Source organism: Oncorhynchus clarkii, chromosome 1, assembly GCF_045791955.1.
Source record: "Oncorhynchus clarkii lewisi isolate Uvic-CL-2024 chromosome 1, UVic_Ocla_1.0, whole genome shotgun sequence".
Classification (NCBI taxonomy): Eukaryota; Metazoa; Chordata; class Actinopteri; order Salmoniformes; family Salmonidae; genus Oncorhynchus; species Oncorhynchus clarkii.
The window spans coordinates 34352903-34370381 of NC_092147.1; the positions used below are offsets into that span (position 1 = coordinate 34352903).

The 17479-nt window shown below is 44.3% G+C and overlaps 1 pseudogene; it reads right to left on the bottom strand.

Annotated features, from left to right (window-relative positions):
• Positions 1-17479, bottom strand: part of LOC139383339 (WW domain-containing oxidoreductase-like) — a 255807-nt pseudogene that overhangs the window by 55202 nt on the left and 183126 nt on the right.

The following is a 17479-nucleotide window of genomic DNA, read 5'->3' on the forward strand; positions in this document are numbered from 1 at the left end:
AGAAAGAGAGAGAGAGAGAGGGAAGTGGGGAGAGGGAGAGAGAGAGAGAGAGAGAGAGAGAGAGAGAGGGAGAGAGAGAGGGAGGAGTGGAGCAAGAGAGAGATGAGTATATAAGCAACTATCAGTGCTGTAGCTGTCAGTTTGTCAGTCTGCATGTGTACTGCATTTATCACAGACCATACACTGACACACTGGGCTGTCTGTCACCCATCAGACACAAACACACATTCAGGCACACGCACACATAGACTATCACACACTCTCTGGTGAAACAACACTCCTCATTGTCTTTATAATATAATATACACAGTGGGGTTGAAAATGATTGATGCCCTTGATAAAGATGCGCCATAATAACTGTATAAAATAAATAATTATAATACTAATTAAATAATAATTAAACAATAAATAAATAAGAAAATTGAAAAACAACAAATCATTAAATAGCAACAAGCCTATAAACAGGGGATACTGGCACAAAGTCAATGTGCGGGAACACAGGTTAGTCGAGGCAATTGAGGTAATATGTACATGTAGGAGGGGGGGGCAATGCAAATAGTCCGGGTAGCCATTTGTTTAGCTGTTCAGGAGTCTGTCTTATGGCTTGGGGGTAGAAGCTGTTAAGAAACCTTTTGGTCCTAGACTTGGCGCTCTGGTACCGAGAGAACAGTCTATGACTTGGGTGTCTGGAGTCTTTGACAATTTTTTGGGCCTTCCTCTGACACCACCTAGTATATAGGTCCTGGATGGCAGGAAGCTTGGCCCCAGTGATGTACTGGGCCGTACGCACTACCCTCTGTAGCGCCTTGTGGTCGGAGGCCAAGCAGTTACCATACCAGGCGGTGATGCAACCAGTCAGGATTCTCTCGATGACATTGGAAGAATCCCGGAACATATTTCAGTCTGTGCTAGCAAAACAGTCCTGTAGCTTAGCATCTGCGCCATCTGACCACTTCCGTATTGAGCGAGTCACTGGTACGGTGAAACATAAGATATTACAGTTAATGTCCCGTTGGTAGAATAGTCTTGATCAGAGCTCATCCAGTTAATTATCCAATGATTGCACGTTGGCCAATAGAACGGATGGTAGAGGCAGGTTACCCACTCCCCGTCGGATTCTGACAAGGCAACCCAACCTATGACCCCTATATCTCTGTCTCTTCTTCATGTGAATGACACGAATTTGGGCCTTGTCGGGTGTCTGAAGTAAATCCTTCGCGTCCGACTCGTTAAAGGAAAGATCTTCGTCCAGTATGAGGTGAGTAATCGCTGTCCTGATATCCAGAAGATCTTTTCGGTGGCAGAAACATTATGTACAAAATACAAATAATGCGGGGAAAAAAAACACACGATAGCACAATTGGTTACGAGCCCGAAAAACGACAGCCATCTTGTCCGGTGCCAATATAATGTATAATGTGAATGCTACCATGATTACGGATAATTCTGAATGAATCGTGAATAATGATGAGTGAGAAGATCATACCTCCAAGACATGCTAACCTCTCACCATTACAAATAACAGAGGAGGTCAGCATGTCTTGGGGATGTGATAAGAATCTTTAGTAGTGTGAAAACTGTTTTAATTTTATATTATAGAAACAATTCAAAATATACACATACAAACGACAACATCATACAAACAACATCACACCTGCCCAGCCCCACTAGAACACCCCCATCTCCAGTGTCGCATCACTTTCTGCCACATGGCACAAACTGCACCATTTCGTTACACCCCGGTGCCCACACACTTCTGACAACTTTCTACCTCCGCTCATAACTTTTGGATTAGTTAGTTTTACACTTCAGACATGACTCTGCCATTGTGCTGTAGAATTTGTGAATTTTGTCTCTTGTATAATACATTCTAAACATGAATTTATACTGGATTAAGCATACATTTTACGTTAAATGTAATCTCGTTAGTTATGTTCCAACATTCCCTACATCTTGTGCCAATATCAGTTATAATTAAGTCTTAGTAAAAATAAAACCTATTGGAACTAAGAGATTGTCAGTTGGACAGGATCTCTGGAAGGTTTTGTATAGCTTTCCTCAAATAGGACTCCCTCAAGATTGCTCTGATGTCCAAAAGATCTCAAATCAAAATGTTGTGATATAAAACTATTTGAAATTATCGACATCGGTCAATCCAAAATTGCTTTTTAAAGCTGTCATGAAATAAATATGTCACACCCTGACCATAGTTTGCTTTGTATGTTTCTATGTTTTGTTTGGTCAGGGTGTGATCTGAATGGGCATTCTATGTTGGATGTCTTGCTTGTCTGTTTCTGTGTTTGGGCCGGATATGGTTCTCAATCAGAGGCAGGTGTTAGTCATTGTGTCTGATTGGGAGCCATATTTAGGTAGCCTGTTTTGTGTTGGGTTTTGTGAGTGATTGTCTCCTGTGTCAGTTTGTACCACACGAGACTGTTTTGGGTTTTCACGGTTCTTGTTTTGTAGTTTATTCATGTATAGTGTCATTATTAAAGAACCATGAATTATAACCACGCTGCATTTTGGTCCGCCTCTCCTTTCCAGGAGGAATCCCGTTACAATATATTTCCTATTACCAAGTAATGTACGGTATGCACAATTTATTGGTGAATTCTGAAAAGCTTTCCTAGGATTGTTCCATAACTTTTTGCTTTTAGGCAGCAATATTGGTTCTTGTAGAATACATGTAATTTTCTTCCATATTGTTATAGTGTTCTTAACTATGAAGTTATGAATGTTCTAAGCTTTATCTTTTGAAAATAGACATGTGAAAAGGTTCTGGGGATGAGCATGCGCAACTTCAATATGTACCCATTGTTCCGATTTAGTGCATTTATCTACATGTCACAAGTAAAAGCCTTGGGTAGCGAGTTGATACATTTCCAAGTCTGGAAGGATAAAACCACCCTCAGACTTACACCTAATCCAAACCGTCTGCGCACGTGCGCCATCGTGCGCTATTGTGCATACATTTATTTTGTCCCCCTACACCAAACGTGATCACGACACGCAGGTTAAAATATCAAAACAAACTTTGAACCAATGACATTAATTTGGGGACAGATCGAAAAGCACTAAACATGTATGGTAATTTAGCTAGTTAGCTTGCACTTGCTAGCTAATTTGTCCTATTTAGCTAGCTTGTTGTTGCTAGCTAATTTGTCCTGGCATATAAACATTGAGTTGTTATTTTACCTAAAATGCACAAGGTCCTCTACTCCGACAATTAATCCACACATAAAACGGCCAACCGAATCATTTCTAGTCATCTCTCCTCCTTCCAGGCTTTTTCATCTTTGAACTTATATGGTGATTGGCATCTACACTTTTACAGTATTACAACGACAACCAGCAAAACAGTTAATCTTTCAATCACCCACGTGGGTATAACCAATGAGGAGATGGCACGTGGGTACCTTCTTCTATAAACCAATGAGGAGATGGGAGAGGCAGGACTTGCAGCGCGATCTGGTGGTGATCAGTAGCTGAGGGTAGGTAACATCTCCACCCCGCTGATCCTCAACACTGGGGCCCCACAAGGGTGCGTTCTGAGCCCTCTCCTGTACTCCCTGTTCACCCACGACTGCATGGCCATGCACGCCTCCAACTCAATCATCAAGTTTGCGGACAACACTACAGTGGTAGACTTGATTACCAACAACGACGAGACGGCCTACAGGGAGGAGGTGAGGGCCCTCGGAGTGTGGTGTCAGGAAAATAACCTCACACTCAATGTCAACAAAACAAAGGAGATGACTGTGGACTTCAGGAAACAGCAGAGAGAGCACCCCCCTATCCACATTGATGGGACAGTAGTGGAGAGGGAAGTAAGTTTTAAGTTCCTCGGCGTACACATCACGGACAAACTGAATTGGTCCACCCACACAGACAGCGTCGTGAAGAAGCACCTCTGGAGGCTGAAGAAATTCGGCTTGTCACCAAACGCACTCACAAACTTCTACAGATGCACAATCGAGAGCATCCTGTCGGGCTGTATCACCGCCTGGTACGGCAACTGCTCCGCCCACAACCGTAAGGCTAGTGAGGGTAGTGAGGTCTGCACAACGCATCACCGGGGGCAAACTACCTGCCCTCCAGGACACCCGATGTCACAGGAAGGCAATAAAGATCATGGACAACAACCACCCGAGCCACTGCCTGTTCACCCCGCTATCATCCAGAAGGCGAGGTCAGTACAGGTGCATCAAAGCTGGGACCGAGAGACGGAAAAACAGCTTCTATCTCAAGGCCATCAGACTGTTAAACAGCCACCACTAACATTGAGTGGCTGCTGCCAACAAATTGACTCAACTCCAGCCACTTTAATAATGGGAATTGATAGAAATTGATGTAAAATATATCACTAGCCACTTTAAACAATGCCACTTAATATGTATATACTGTACTCTATATCATCTACTGTATCTTTATGTAATACATGTATCACTAGCCACTTTAAACTATGCCACTTTGTCTCATACCCTACATTACTCATCTCATATGTATACTGTACTCGATATCATCTACTGCATCTTGCCTATGCCGCTCTGTACCATCACTCATTCATATATCTTTATGTACATATTCTTTATCCCTTTACACTTGTGTGTATAAGGTAGTAGTTTGAATTGTTAGGTTAGATTACTCGTTGGTTATTACTGCATTGTCGGAACTAGAAGCACAAGCATTTCGCTACACTTGCATTAACATCTGCTAACCATGTGTATGTGACAAATAAAATGTGATTTGATTTGCGTCAGAAATAGAAAGGAGTTCTATTTTAGCGCTTGGCATCGCAGACGCTTCTAAATTTATTTTGCGACGCACACGACGTGTCCGGTCTGGTCAGCATGCAATGGACATGATAGAGTATATGAGGGCAGTGGGCATTCCATAGAATACATAGTTATTGTATACATTACATATATAGTGTGCAGACATTTAACAAAAAAATACAACAAAAAAACTAAGCAAAGTACTTCTTTGTACTTGAGGGGCAATTCCTTTTTAGGTGTTTTTAAACTCCACTCCTCTCCTAAAGTAAAACCTCTGGATGATGTCAATATACAGCACCGGTCAAAATTTGACACACATACTGTTTCCAGGGTTCTTCTTTATTTTTACTGTTTTTAACATTGTAGAACAATAATGAAGACATCACAACTATGAAATAACACACGTGGAATCATGTACAGTTTCGTGTACAAATCGTGTGTGCAACTGGTCAACTGGAGTCAGGTGCAGGAGAGCAGAGATGAGTGAACAGGCACACTTTAATTGGCAGAAGCACAAGTCGGACACAACAGCGTCACAACACTCCAGCCTAAGGCTAAAGTGAACAAGCGCACTGGTCACCATAAATAAAGAACAACAATACAATACCACGGGTAGAAACAATACCTGGAAATACCCTAGCCTGACGTGTCACACAATACATGTAAAGAACAATTACACACACAGACATGGGGGGGAACAGAGGATAATATACACATAGAGTGATGAGGGAATGTAAACCAAGTGTGCGGGAAAACAAGACAAAACAAATGGAAAATGAAAGGTGGAGCCGCGATGGCTAGAAGACCGGTGACGTTGATCGCCGACGTCACCGTTTCACTGCTCTAGAGGAGATCTGCATGGAGGAATGGGCCAAAATACCAGAAACAGTGTGTGAAAACCTTGTGAAGACTACCAAAAACGCTTGACCTCTGTCATTGCCAACAAAGGGTATATAACAAAGTATTGAGACAAACTTTTGTTTTTGACCAAATACTTATTTTCAACCATAATTTGCAAATACATTTATTAAAAATCCTACAATGTGATTTTCTGGATTTTTTTTCTCATTTTGTCTGTCATAGTTGAAGTGTACCTATGAGGAAAATGACAGGCCTCTCTCATCTTTTTAAGTGGGAGAACTTGCACAACTGGTGGCTGACTAAATACTTTTTTGCCCCACTGTATGGAATCATGTCATCACCAAAAACATGTTAAACAAATCAAAATAGATTTTATATTTGCGATTCTTCAAAGTAGCCACCCTTTGCCTTGATGACAGCTTTGCACACCTTTGGCATTCTCTCAACCAGCTTCATGAGGTAGTCACCTGGAATGCAGTTCAATTAGCAGGTGTGCCTTGTTAAAAGTTAGTTTGTGGCATTTCTTTCCTTCTTAATGCGTTTGAGCCAATCAGTTGTGTAGTGACAAGGTAGGGTTGGTATACAGATAATAGCCCTATTTGGTAAAAGACAAAGTCCATATTATGACACGAACAGCTGAAATAAGCAAAGAGAAACGACAGTCCATCATTACTTTAAGACATGAAGGTCAGTCAATTCAGTTAATTTCAAGAGCTTTTAAAGTTTCTTCAAGTGCAGTCACAAAAACCATCAAGCGCTATGATGAAACTGGCTCTCAATGGGATCGCCAGATGAAAGGAAGACCCAGAGTTACCTCTGCTGCAGTGGATAAGTTCATTGGTTAAGGTCATTAGAGTTACCAGCCTCCGAAATCGCAGCCCAAATAAGTAACAGACACATCTCAACGTCAACTGTTCAGAGGAGACTGCATGAATCATTGTAACAGTTTGTTTGTTTGCATTGAGAGCATTTTAGCATTTTATGTTTTCTTGGATATGCTTGAGCTGTTTGTTGCTCTCATTTGCATCTCCAAGTTGTCTATTCCTCTAAGGGAAGACATGGCTTGCTGGGTTCCAGTTGCAGCATTGCTTTACCCACAGATTGGTTTGCTGATTTATATAACTGACCGCTCACTCTCTCCCGGTTGCTTGGGGGTGTATTGATCTTCCGATGTTAAACTATGATGTCTGGTTTCTACACAAACAATCCAATGCATCCTATGCACAACCCTTCTCTCAGCAATTAATTGTACTAGTAATAAAATAATATAATTTCAAAAAATATCTTAGCATACAATATAGCGCAGTATTAGAAATATTTATTTTATACAGTCATTGTTGCTCATCTTTACCAAGTGTGTCAATCATTTCAGACACAACTATTTAATAATGAATATATGCTATTTAAAAGACACTTCAATCCAAAGCAGTGTGTTTCTACATGTTACATATGGATGGTCTGCTCACTGCTCCAGAGGGGCGAAGAATTGAAGACGAGGGCTGAAATATTGAAGATGAGGGGTGAAGTATTGAAGACGAGGGGTGAAGTATTGAAGATGAGGGGCGAAGTATTGAAGACGAGGGGCGAAGTATTGAAGACGAGGGGCGAAGTATTGAAGACGAGGGGTGAAGTATTGAAGACGAGGGGCGAAGTATTGAAGACGAGGGCGAAGTATTGAAGACGAGAGGTGAAGTATTGAAGACGAGGGGTGAAGTATTGAAGACGAGGGGTGAAATATTGGGGAGGAGGGGTGAAGTATTAGAGACGAGGGGTAAAGTATTGGAGACGAGGGGTGAAGTATTGAAGACGAGGGGTGAAGTATTGGGGAGGAGGGGTGAATTATTGGGGAGGAGGGGTGAAGTATTGGAGACGAGGGGTGAAGTATTGAAGACGAGGGGTGAAGTATTGGGGAGGAGGGGTGAAGTATTGAAGACGAGGGGTGAAGTATTGGAGACGAGGGGTGAAATATTGGAGAAGAGGGGTGAAATATTGGGGAGGAGGGGTGAAGTATTGGGGAGGAGGGGTGAAGTATTGAAGACGAGGGGTGAAATATTGGGGAGGAGGGGTGAAGTATTGAAGACGAGTGGTGAAGTATTGAAGACAAGGGGTGAAGTATTGGAGACGAGGGGTGAAATATTGGAGACGAGGGGTGAAATATTGGAGAGGAGGGGTGAAATATTGGGGAGGAGGGGTGAAGTATTGAAGACGAGGGCTGAACTATTGGAGACGAGGGGTGAAGTATTGGAGACGAGGGGTGAAATATTGGAGACGAGGGGTGAAATATTGGGGAGGATGGTGAAGTATTGGAGACGAGGGGTGAAGTATTGGAGACGAGGGGTGAAATATTGGAGAGGAGGGCTGAAATATTGGGGAGGAGGGGTGAAGTATTGGAGACGAGGGGTGAAGTATTGGGGAGGAGGGGTGAAGTATTGGAGACAAGGGGTGAAATATTGGAGAGGAGGGGTGAAATATTGGGGAGGAGGGGTGAAGTATTGGAGACGAGGGGTGAAGTATTGGAGACGAGGGGTGAAATATTGGAGAAGAGGGGTGAAATATTGGGGAGGAGGGGTGAAGTATTGGAGACGAGGGGTGAGGTATTGGGGAGGAGGGGGGAGGTATTGGAGACGAGGGGTGAAGTATTGGGTACGAGGGGTGAGGTATTGGGGAGGAGGGGTGAGGTTTTGGAGACGAGGGGTGAAGTATTGGGGAGGAGGGGTGAAGTATTGGAGACGAGGGGTGAAATATTGGAGAGGAGGGGTGAAATATTGGGGAGGAGGGGTGAAGTATTGGAGACGAGGGTTGAAGTATTGGAGACAAGGGGTGAGGTATTGGAGAAGAGGGGTGAAATATTGGGGAGGAGGGGTGAAGTATTGGAGACAAGGGGTGAAGTATTGGGGAGGAGGGGTGAAGTATTGGGGAGGAGGGGTGAAGTATTGGGGAGGAGGGGTGATGTATTGGGGAGGAGGGGTGAGGTATTGGAGATAAGGGGTGAGGTATTGGGTACGAGGGTGAGGTATTGGGGAGGAGGGGTGAGGTATTGGAGACGAGGGGTGAGCTATTGGGTACGAGGGGTCAGGTATTGGAGACGAGGGGTGACGTATTGGGTACGAGGGGTGAGGTTTTGGGGACAAGGGGTGAGGTTTTGGAGACGAGGGGTGAGGTATTGGGTACGAGGGGTGAGGTATTGGGTACGAGGGGTGAGGTATTGGGTACGAGGTGTGAGGTATTGGGGAGGAGGGGTGAGGTATTGGGTACGAGGGGTGAGGTATTGGGGACAAGGGGTTAATAAAACAGTGGAATACAATAAGACAGTTGGCAGCCTATTGTGTGTCACACCCTCAATCCCCCTGAGAGGACACACACAGCCCTTTGGGAGAGAAGGACAGAGGTTGATCAGTATACAGCCCTGACATTGTCCACATCTGATACGGGACATTAACCTCAAACTCCTCTAACTCCCTCCACACACGACTGCCCTTCACTTTGTATTACTTTATGTTAATAGAGAAATATTACATACAACATCATTTGTCTTTGTTACCACGCCACCCAGGACCTCATTTAAATGCATGTGTTTACCTCGGCAGACAGGTGAAGACAGGGGGAAGGGAGAGTGTGTGTATGTGTGTGTATCTGCCAGATTTATTGATCTTAACCAGCCATCCTCCCAATACTCACCCTTGTCCGTGAGAGTTGTTGTGTGTATATGTTATATGAGCTTTGTCCAGGTTAGGGCAGGGCAGGGAAGGGTCAGAATAACAGAGGATCAGCCATAACTGACCCCCATTTGGAAAAGGTCACACAGCACAGGTTGTAGAGGTACAGTGTAGAGTGGTAGAGGATCTTCTGTAAGTCTTGAGGTCTGGTTCCCCCTCAGCCCTGACAAAGACAGCGCCTTGACAGACACACCGTCCATCTCTCCTCTGTCATCTCTCTGAGATGAGACTCACACACAACCTTTGACCTTGAGTTCTTCCAGATACTCGCTCCCACACACACAGTCTCAGCCAGGTCACCTCAAGTTTAAGGGTCACGGCGTTGAGACTCGGCGTGTCGTCTGTCTAGGACTGAGGATGTCTGTCATTTCTATTCAAGGAAATCAATAGCTTAATCAATCTATCAATGACCCTGAGCAAGAGGGTCTCTCTCTCTCTCTCTCTGTCTCATATTGTCACAGGAAACCCCAATGATTGCAGGTTTTAACATATAAATGACCTCTCAGAATTATACAGTCACAGAGTCAAGGTGAAATTCTAAGTTGAACTTCTTAAAAGTAAAGAGCAGCCCTAAAATGTTTTGACCTAACACACACACAAAGCCACACACCAATTGATCGTGCCATTGATTAGGAGTGACTACATGGTTATGCATGTATACTGCATTATACCGACAGACTGGACAGTGTCATACCTCACAGTTTACACTGTTAAAACACGTCTACTGCCGCTGAATACTAATGCTACTACAGGGTGTGTGTGTGTGTGTGTGTGTGCGTGTGTGCGTGCGTGTGCGCGTGCGTGTGCGTGTGCGTGTGCGTGTGGGGGGGGGGGGGGGGGGGGTGTGTAGTGCAGCTCTTATATTGACCAATCCTCTTAGTGGTGGTTACAAAGGCAGGAATTGATACTTGGTCCTGACACACTACTTAATCACTGGGATATTTTAACACATGGAGAAAAATGACACAGTATGAGTAAGTAAGGTGACATCATGATCCTTTCATCATCGTGAAGCAGTGTGTGTGAGAAAGGTAGTCTGGAAGGAGAGGGATAGAGAGGGTGTGAGGGAGGGGAGGAAGAGTGGGGAAGGAGAGAGAAAGAGAGAGATAGAGAGGGTGTGAAGGGCAGGGTGAGGGAGGGGAGGAAGAGTAGGGTAGGAGAGAGAAAGAGAGAGATAGAGAGGGTGTGAATGGCAGGGTGAGGGAGGGGAGAAAGAGTGGGGAAGGAGAGAGAAAGAGAGGGATTGAGAGGGTGAGGGGCAGGGTGAGGGAGGGGAGGAAGAGTGGGGAAGGAGAGAGAAAGAGAGGGATTGAGAGGGTGAGGGGCAGGGTGAGGGAGGGGAGGAAGAGTGGGGTAGGAGAGAGAAAGAGAGAGATAGAGAGGGTGTGAAGGGCAGGGTGAGGGAGGGGAGGAAGAGTGGGGAAGGAGAGAGAAAGAGAGGGATTGAGAGGGTGAGGGGCAGGGTGAGGGAGGGGAGGAAGAGTGGGGAAGGAGAGAGAAAGAGAGGGATTGAGAGGGTGAGGGGCAGGGTGAGGGAGGGGAGGAAGAGTGGGGTAGGAGAGAGAAAGAGAGAGATAGAGAGGGTGTGAAGGGCAGGGTGAGGGAGGGGAGGAAGAGTAGGGAAGGAGAGAGAAAGAGAGGGATTGAGAGAGGGTGTGAAGGGCAGGGTGATGGAGGGGAGGAAGAGTGGGGTAGGAGAGAGAAAGAGAGGGATTGAGAGAGGGTGTGAAGGGCAGGGTGAGGGAGGGGAGGAAGAGTAGGGAAGGAGAGAGAAAGAGAGGGAATGAGAGGGTGTGAGGGGCAGGGTGAGGGAGGGGAGGAAGAGTGGGGTAGGAGAGAGAAAGAGAGAGATAGAGAGGGTGTGAGGGGCAGGGTGAGGGAGGGGAGGAAGAGTGGGGAAGGAGAGAGAAAGAGAAGGATTGAGAGACGGTGTGAGGGGCAGAGTGAGGGAGGGGAGAGAAAGAGAGGGATAGAGAGAAGGGGTGAGATGAGCTTGTCAGTGTCAGTCAGTGAGCGACTCCTGAGAAGAGAGTGAGTGAAAGAAGCTGCCTTTGAGGTCACATCTGTTTGTCCCCCCCCCCCCCCCACACACACATACACACACACACACACAGCTCTGCTGTACAGGTGTAAACACTCACCTACACACATCACTTCCTCTGACAGCGGTGCTCACATCTGACCATCCTCTCTAAGAGACCAGTGTCAGACAGGGAGGAGACGTCTATATTCTCACACGTGCACCATAGTTGTTGTTCGTAGGTCAATCAACATTTACCACCACACAGACACACTTCTACACACAGCTCATATCAGTACCGGCATTGGGGCAGTCCATGTGCCCAACACTACTGCAGAGATGGAGGGAGGGAGGAGAGCAATATAGCTTGTATTCATTATCCTCAATTAGGGTCAAGTTGAGAGGCGGGAGAGGGAGGGAGGGGAAGGTAAGGAGTAAGGAGGGTGAGGGAGGCCCTACAAATATGGAAACATGCCCAATTAAACCGAAAGCAAAGGGAAATATGAATGATTTAGTGTTTAAACACACACATTCACTCCTAAGAGAGTTGCTGTGTGTTTTTAGTATGCACATGGTCCTCAATATGTGTATGCTGAGCCAAAATGAAGAGAGACAGTCACCTCCCCTCATGTCCTCCCTAACCATGTACCCAAGCCACTCTTTCTTCCAGCAGCACCAATGAGCACCTATAAGGCAGACATTAAACATCATTCACATTTATTCATAATTCACATCTTCATATGACCCAGTGAAATAATAGTTTGCACCTTAAACGGTGGTTCTGACATAGATGGAATATGGGTAGAACAAGGGCACTCTGCTGAAGGATATGGTAGTAGGACAGGGAGAGGTTCATGACCTGGAGGGGGCAGGGGGGTTATAAAGTCTACAGGAACCATAAACCTGGAACCAACCCATAACAATACCATTATGTGGGTTATGAGTGTGTGTGTGTGTGTGTGTGTGTGTGTGTGTGACCCATCAAAGTGAGATAATCCAGTTTTCTGGATGAACTAGCCTTTGTATCCTGAGGGCAGAGATTAAGAACGAAGATATTATACAAACAAGGACTCCCACATCAAAGTGTATTTGTCACGAGCGCCCAATACAACAGGTGCACGACACCTTTCAGTGAAATGCTTACTTACAGGCCCCAACCAATAGTGCAAAAAAGGTATTAGGTGAACAATAGGTAGGTAAAGAAATAAAACAACAGTAAAAAGACAGGCTATAAAGGTAGCGAGGCTACATACAGACACCGGTTAGTCAGGCTGATTGAGGTAGTATGTACTGTACATGTAGATATGGTTAAAGTGACTATCCATATATGATGAGCAGAGAGTAGCAGTAGCGTAAAAGAGGGGTTGGCGGGTGGCGGGACACAATGAGGATACCCCGGTTAGCCAATGTGCGGGAGCACTGGTTGGTCGGCCCAATTGAGGTTGTATGTACATGAATGTATAGTTAAAGTGACTATGCATATATGATAAACAGAGAGTAGCAGCAGCGTAAAAGAGGGGTTGGGGGAGGCACACAATGCAAATAGTCCGCCACCCCCTCCCTCCCTCCATCCATCACAGAGGGTTTCTCCTTCAGCTAGAGGCTGGTACATATCAGGAGACAGCATGGTCAGTAGGGACACACCAGAGCCGGCTTCAGTCTGGGTGAAGCTGTTTACTGTGAACTGTCCCGAGGTCCGTCTGGCTGAAACTGGTCACGAAAGCCAACTTCCAGCAAATCATATTCTAGAACACAGTCTTGTTGTGTCCTCTGTAGCTTTAGAGTAGAGTGTTAGAGAAGAAGAGAGCTTTACAGCACGATTCTCAACTGTTGGGTCGAGACCAAAATTGTAGTCGCGGAAGTTATTTTAATGAAAGAATACTCACGTATAACCTTAAAACAACTAAACCAGTTAGAAAGTAGGAGAAAGTGATTCAATTATGTAATATCTAACCACATTTTCTTCATTCACAGTATTGTCAATAAAGAGCTATTAGCGAAGCTATTTAGTGGATTTGGTTGATTTAGTGGTCTTAAACCAGTGAGCTTTTTAACAGTCTTCATCAAGAATATGCGCAAAGTGGTATTACTGACCAAGAAACATTTGCCATTTTTTCCCCCTTTTTTCCCCGCAATGCGAATATAATGGGTCGCAACTGAGAACCTGGTTGAATTTGGGTCCTGAGGCAAAACCAGTTGAGAACCGCTACCCATGCAGCCTTTGTCACGTAGTAAGATTTGAATTGGAGCAGAGTAAAGAGAGGGAGTTGAGTTAAAACAGACTCCGAGATCAGTTCTGAATATTATTCATGTTATTAATGTGAGAAGAGGAGAGGCTGGAGTCTTGTCTGATGAGGCCTTCTCTGGGGAACAAAGAGACGGGGGGAGGTGGAGGATTCTCTCCTCCCCTGTCCTAAACGCTTGTTCCAATGACAGGCCATGTGGAAAGGTGTGTGTAGGAAGGATGTAAAACCCTTGCTCCAATACAACTGAGATTAAAGGTATATAGATGGATGATGTAAATGCCTGTTCTAATAAAGGCCGAGGTTTTAGGTGTCTTTAGCACCCCTGTCCTAAATGCTTGTTCTAATAAAGGCTGAGGTTTTAGGTGTCTGTAGCACCCCTGTCCTAAATGCTTGTTCTAATAAAGGCTGAGGTTTTAGGTGTCTGTAGCACCCCTGTCCTAAATGCTTGTTCTAATAAGCCGGAGTGTGTAGTGCATTATGTAAATGCTTGTTCTAATAAGCCGGAGTGTGTAGTGCATTATGTAAATGCTTGTTCTAATAAGCCGGAGTGTGTAGTGCATTATGTAAATGCTTGTTCTAATAAAGAGGAGATTAAAGGTGTGTGTAGAGAATGGTGCTAACGCTTGTTCTAATGACAGCTGAGGTTGAAGGTGTGTAGATCATATACAAGCTAATTCTAATATCTCTCAGATCTGGCCATATGTAGTTTTGTGTCCAGTCTCAGGTTACAGGGTGACAGAGCGTAGGTCACTTCTACAGGCGGATACTTCCTCACAAAAGCAGACACACACAGCGTATTTCACACATTCCATACAGTATATGTTTTGACAGCTGAGATGAACAAAGGCAGCGTTTGTGTAACCCATGTTGTTGCTCCATCATACCAGCCCATCAACACAGGAACTGAACATCTCCCCAATGATGTTTGACCAGGACAAATAAAGAGACGGTCATTATCCAGATCAAACGCTGTCTACAGTCAAACCCTGTTCACTGCACGCATGGCCTCGCACATGACACGACGCCACTAAACCTGTTTACTCTAGGGCTGTCACACACACACACACACGCACGCACGCACGCACGCGCGCACGCACGCACACACACACGCACACACACACACACACACAGGTGAGGAGAGTCCTTTAATGATTCAATACAGAGAGCTTCAGCTTAATGTCAACTTAAAGTGTCTCTCCATTTTCTGTAGTCTGGATCGTGTTTTCTACACAGGATCACACATACAGGCTGTATGCAACTTGCCACTTGGATAGATGTTGCCACTCATGCATGTGTGCACACTGCCTGGCAGTGCCAAAGAGGCAGAAAGTGGTGGATATCTCCTCTATGTAAATCCAGCAGTGCCACATCAAAGCAGCTCACTGTGGAACAACTCTCAAAATCAGACTGAAACAACTCATCTACATAAACACGTTAATTCATCTATTGCTTAGCCGGGTCTTGATGAGATACAGGCTGTGTGTGTGCTCGCGCTCGCGTGTGCGTGTGTGTGTGTGTGTGTGTGCGTGTGTTTGTTTGGCTTGTGTCTAGTCTGCTGTATCAAACCCACACTATGGGACACTGTTAATTCAGACATTGTTTGAGTGTGACTGTGTTAACTGGCAGTGTGTTTTGAAGAAAAAGGTCACTATGGTCTGTTTCATAGGGGTTTACGAGATCAAGGTAAACAGCAGAAAGGACTACTTTTTTACCCAGATAGAACAGAGACCATACAGACAGAGACAAAGCCACAGAGGGCAATAACTCTGTCTGATCAGAACGGCACAACAGGAATCAACAAAATGTTATACATGTTTATATTAATGCAGTACCATGGACAGCTACTAACCTAAACTCCTATCCATCACTTTTCCCCACTCACTTTAAACACATTCTTTCCAAGCTTCAATATGGCTAGGGTTGCCATCAATATGATTAGGGTTGTACAGATTAGAGGTCAACCGACTATGATTTTTCAACGCCGATACCGATTATTGGAGGACCAAAAAAGCCGGTACCGATTAATCGGACGATTTTTAAAATGTATTTGTAATAATACTGAATGAACACTTATTTTAACTTAATATAATACATCAATAAAATCAATTTAGCCTCAAATAAATATTGAAACATGTTCAATTTGGTTTAAAAAATGCAAAAAACAAAAGTGCAATATGTGTTGTTAGAAAGCTAACGTTTAAGTTCCTTGCTCAGAACATGAGAACATATGAAAGCTGGTGGTTCCTTTTAACATGAGTCTTCAATATTCCCAGGTAAGAAGTTTTAGGTTGTAGTTATTATAGGAATTATATGACTATTTCTCTCTATACCATTTGTATTTCATTAACCTTTGACTATTGGATGTTCTTATAGGCACTTTAGTATTGCCAGTGTAACAGTATAGTTTCCGTCCCTCTCCTCGCTCCTACCTGGGCTCGAACCAGGAACACAACAACAACAGCCAGCCTCGAAGCAGCATTACACATCGCTCCACAAAAGCCGCGGCCCTTGCAGAGCAAGGTGAACAACCACTCCAAGTCTCAGAGCGAGTGACGTTTGAAACGCTATTAGCGCGCACCCCGCTAACTAACTAGCCATTTCACATCGGTTACACCAGCCTAATCTCGGGAGTTGATAGGCTTGAAGTCATAAACAGCTGCTGGCAAACGCATGAAAGTGCTGTTTGAATGAATGCTTACGAGCCTGCTGCTGCCTACCAGCGCTCAGTCAGACTGCTCTATCAAATCATAGACTTAGTTATAACATGATAACACACAGAAATACGAGCCTTAGGTCATTAATATGGTCGAATCCGGAAACTATCATCTCGAAAACAAAACGTTTATTCTTTCAGTGAAATACGGAACCGTTGCGTATTTTTTTCTAACGGGTGGCATCCCTAAGTCTAAATATTCCTGTTACGTTGCACAACCTTCAATGTTATGTCATAATTACATAATTAATTAAATTCTGGCAAATTAGGCGACGCAAACTGTTGCATATACACTGACTCTGCGTGCAATGAACACAAGAGAAGTGACACAATTTCACCTGGTTAATATTGCCTGCTAACCTGGATTTATTTTAGCTAAATATGCAGGTTTAAAAATATATACTTCTGTGTATTGATTTTAAGAAAGGCATTGATGTTCATGGTTAGGTACACATTGGAGCAACGATGCGCACCGCATTGATTATATGCAATGCAGGACACGCTAGATAAACTAGTAATATCATCAACCATGTGTAGTTAACTAGTGATTATGATTGATTGATTGATTGTTTTTTATAAGATAAGTTTAATGCTAGCTAGCAACTTACCTTGGCTTACTGCATTCGCGTAACAGGCAGGCTCCTTGTGGAGTGCAATGAGAGGCAGGTGGTTAGAGCGTTGGACTAGTTAACTGTAAGGTTGCAAGATTGAATCCTCCGAGCTGACAAGGTAAAAATCTGTTGTTCTGCCCCTGAACGAGGCAGTTAACCCACCGTTCCTAGGCCGTCATTGAAAATAAGAATGTGTTCTTAACGGACTTGCCTAGTTAAATAAAGATTAAATAAAGGTGTACATTTTTTATTTTCTTTAAATAAAATCGTCCAAATCGGTGTCCAAAAATACAGATTTCCGATTGTTATGAAAACTTGAAATCGGCCCTAACTAATCGGCCATTCCGATTAATCGGTCAACCTCTAGTACAGATGGGGCGGGGATGGTGGGAGCGAGAGTGGGGGGGTGGGCAGGGGAGTTTGACTGGTGATTATCTTGGGGTTCACTCTTGAAGGAACGTAGGGGAACCTGAAGGTCAAGAACCAGCCACGTCCTTGAGTCAATTATGTCTGCTCAGACAACCACCACACACACAA